The sequence below is a fragment of the Mercurialis annua genome, linkage group LG8 (genome assembly GCF_937616625.2).
Source record: "Mercurialis annua linkage group LG8, ddMerAnnu1.2, whole genome shotgun sequence".
Lineage (NCBI taxonomy): Eukaryota > Viridiplantae > Streptophyta > Magnoliopsida > Malpighiales > Euphorbiaceae > Mercurialis > Mercurialis annua.
The window spans coordinates 6,236,850-6,240,903 of record NC_065577.1 but is presented as its reverse complement, the minus strand read 5'-3'; the positions used below and the strand labels follow the sequence as shown (position 1 = coordinate 6,240,903).

The 4,054-nt window shown below is 34.7% G+C and overlaps 1 long non-coding RNA gene across 1 annotated transcript; it reads right to left on the bottom strand.

Moving 5' to 3' along the window:
- Nucleotides 1–2,532: 2,532 nt before the first annotated feature.
- LOC126661733 (uncharacterized) lies at nucleotides 2,533–3,278 on the bottom strand. Its single transcript, XR_007635683.1, has 2 exons — nucleotides 2,910–3,278; nucleotides 2,533–2,705 (listed from the first exon to the last, which is right to left on the bottom strand). It is a non-coding gene; the product is annotated as an uncharacterized LOC126661733 (long non-coding RNA).
- Between the last annotated feature and the right edge of the window lie 776 nt (nucleotides 3,279–4,054).

The window sequence follows — 4,054 nt, the reverse complement described above, 5'->3', positions numbered from 1 at the left end:
GTTAAATATTTTATAACTTAAATTAATATAATTACTCGGGTAATTATATTTAATTGTAATGGAAATGTCAATTTGGCTAATTTGCAGTTTAGCCCCTAAGGTTTCTAAAAACTTATTTGAGTTAAGTTTTTATCAATTGGATAAACTTTTATACTTTTATTTGATTTATAATTTAATAAATTGAAAATAAGTAATTAAATTTGATTTCGAAAATCAAATTGGCTAAATTACAGTTTGGTCCCTAAACTTTTATAAACTTAAAATGGTTAAGTTTTGGTTGTAACTTGGGTTACTTGAATTTGGAGATATTAAAATCTATCTTAATATAGATAATTATTTTATCAAGTATTTTAATTTATGAACTCGGGTTTATAAATTTAATAAAGTTTTGGTTTGGGTTAGACTGTGGTCGCCCGATTAGTGGGAAGAAGCTTGGTAGTTTTTAATAACTCGGCTGACCCACTGATATGAATTTTAACTTGGGTTAAATTAAATTGTTTAATAAATTACTTGAATTGTAATTTAATATATATAACTTATATGGTTTGATTTCTATAACTTGGGTTATAGTTTTAATACGTCTTAATCTTATGTGTTTGATTATACGTTGACGTGTTGTTGTGTGTGCTAGTCCTATGTGGTGTCTAGTACTCTCTAGAGTTAGGGTCCATTTTAATAATATTTTACATTTGTTTGGACTCGTCGACTGTTCGTGTTTTTGAGGCGAATCGAGTCTAGGTTGCTTGCCAGGAGTTTTCACGTGGATTAGCAAGCAGTGAGTTTATATCGCTATTTACCGCTTTATTAAGTAAATTGTATTTTTGCATATATAGATATATTGTATATACAGCTTTCGAACTGTTTTCGACATTATGGGTCTGAATTGGAACGGGCTACTCGATGGGCATCATCGAGATTGCATGTGCACCGGTATATGATCATATGGTATTGAGGTAGGTTGAGATACGTCTCGCCATAGTGAGGGCGCCGGTGGAAGATACGTCTCCTGGGACTCACATGTTTATTTGAGTGACAGTCGGGGATCGGTTATGGAGATACGTCTCACCGGCACGACAATTGGATTTAGATATTTGTGGTTTAGGGTTTCAATGCTTATCCATAATGATAAATTGTTTTACAAATGTTTTAAGGTTTTTAAAGGATTTCACTTAATAAATGTAAATAGTTGTATGAACTCATCTCAGTATATCTGACCCCGTTGCTTTCCCAATTTTTCCAGGGTTATGATTTGAGCGAGTCAACTGGTCTCTGATTCTTTATTTCCTCGGAGGTCTTACTTTATTTTATTAAAGTTATTGAAATGATTTTACTCTTAGACCGCAGTAGTAATTAGAAGTCTTACTTGTTATAGTACTTGTTGTCAGGTTAATTCAATTGGATTATTTGTTGATTGGCATTATTATATTAACTTAGGTTATTTTAATATTTAAGCCATGTTAGAGACTCGGAGTTGACCGAGCATTTATTATATATATGTTGTACATATAAACTGCTAGATTAGGTTGGAGTCTCGGTTGCCCCCGAGCATGTGGTTTAGGTACAATGTTGTTAATGATAAATGTTTGTTATCCGCAAGGCTAGCTACGGGTTTCGGTACAACCATACCCATACCCTAGCGCCGGTCGCGATTCATGAAAATGGGTCGTGACATTTGGAGTATCATTAAATGATAGTAAATGACATACACTTTAATCAAAGTGTTATTACATGTTATTTTTTTAAAAAAAATCATTTGGTCTTTCTATTATTTTTACACATATATTTCTTTCAAAAGCTTTGATTGCGTTATTACCTCTTAAGACTATTTGTGTCCATAAATTTTCTAGCCAATTAGAAATACCTAGGTGGGGTTCAAAGGATTGGTATAGCTAAAGCCCTAAAATCTGAGAACTTTGCGTTATTCTCTCGGACTAATTTTCTTCTTACTTGCTTTAGGGTTCGTGTAGCCACCCTTCTTTCTTTGCTTTAAGGTTTGTGTCGCCACCCTTCTTTCTTTCTTTCTCAGTTTCATTGTTTCAATCTCAGATTATAGAAGATGGACCTTTGTTGATTTTGCACTTATGATAAATTTGACATGAGTGAGTTTAGTTGTATTTTTTATGTATGGAAACCTGTGATTCCAAGTATTTTACATATCAAACGACAGGATATGTATGGCGAGTCGCCCTCTTTTGCCTCTCCTTCTCACGAAGAAGCCTACCCTGTTTCATATACAATTGTGTCTGGGCGGTAGTGAGCTTCTGGTTTAAGGCGGCAACTAGGGGTGTGCATAGGTCGGTTCGGTTCGGTTCGGTTTGAAATATGTCAAAACCGAACAAACCGAATTTATTTTTAAAAAAACTGAACCGAACCGAATGTAATGAAAATTCGGTTCGGTTTGGTTTAAAAAATTCGGTTTTACCCTTCTATTATTCACAGGTTCAAGACTTTTTATTCATGAAATATTTATTCAGACCTATTAATAATGATATTCACATTCTGAGAGACAAATGTATAAATCAAAGATGCAAATTCAGAAAGTTTTTAAAGTTCAAATGTATAAACACAGTTCATATATTTTAAATGCAGAAAATGAAAATTAAGTATCTTCAATTCAATTGCAAAAGTACAAATCAAAATTTGAAATTTTAGCTCCACATTTTTGTCAATACAGCAAATCCATAAACAAGAGCCAAACCCATCACCTGCAATTCAAGAAACATAAATGCAAAAACTCATAAACAGAGATATACACCTCAAAACTTTACAATTCAATATTTACAAAAGTAAAACTCAGAAATAAAAGTAAAGGAAAATCATAAAACTCAAAAATAAAAATTGATGCTATGCTTAAATGAAAAATTAGAAAACGTTTTTAAATGTTGATGCGAAAATCTGAAAATGAGTACCTTAAAATTGCTTTCGTTCTCGTACTGTGTTGGATCCGTCAAGCACTGTGTGTTAAGGCGGTCAGCGTGACTTGTGAGATCCAGGCGAGCCGAGAGCGAGAGATGGAAAGAATTGAGATGGAAGCAGGTTAAGGTGGCCGGAGTGAGTGTGAGATGGAAGAAAGCTACGGCGGCCGAAGTGAGTGAGAAGGACTTTAAGGTTTTAGTGTAAGGGTCAGGCGGCTAGATGAGTTGTGGTGGATTAGGGTAACATTGAGAGAAAGTGAAAAAAATGAAATTAGGGCTTTCTGGATTAGGCTGTGTGTGAGTGAAGTGAGTGGATTAAATGAACGATCCTCAAGGGATAAAACGACTGTGTTTTAATTTTTCGGTTATTCGGTTAAATCGGTCGGTTTTTCATCCAAACCGAACCGAATAATCCGAAAATTTTATTTAACAAACCGAACCGAAAAACCGAACCGAATTTCTAAAATCGGTTCGGTTCGGTTCGGTTTTTCGGTTTCGGTCGGTTTTTGCACACCCCTAGCGGCAACTGTGATGTCGAACTCCTTCTTCAGAGCATCATAGTCAATCATCCTAGTGACTATGTCCACAGCCTGGTCGGTGGTCTCCTACTTCAGGCGAGCCACCTCATTTTTGAGCTCATCCGAAGAAGTTAACAAGTATTAAAGGCACCATATTTAGTGGAAATTAAAGTAAGGTCAAACGAGTGTTCTAAAGATGTTAAAAGGGAGTTTGCAGGCCCATACTTTTGTACAAAAATTCATACGATCGTTTGTTAATTTCTACCATTTACTATAAGTCAAATGACCATATAAATGATCTTCAATAAATATTTACTAAAGTCCATCTCATGCTCAGTTAGGTAAGGTGTGACAATTTTGGTATCAAAGCTTTGCAACGATTCAACAGACTTTATTTTACTACTTTTATTGTTTTATAAAGTATATTTTATATTTTGATTATAGGATGCCACCACGAAGAGGGAAAAGTAGAGGTGGAATTGCACTTCGACGAGTAGATATGTGGCAGAGTCTAGGGGTAGTATTGATTAGGAAGTAGAGTCTGAGGCTAGGGTTCATGTAGATAATCAACCAGTACCTCATATACCCTATTTGTTTTGATCTTACAACTTGATCGTGCTA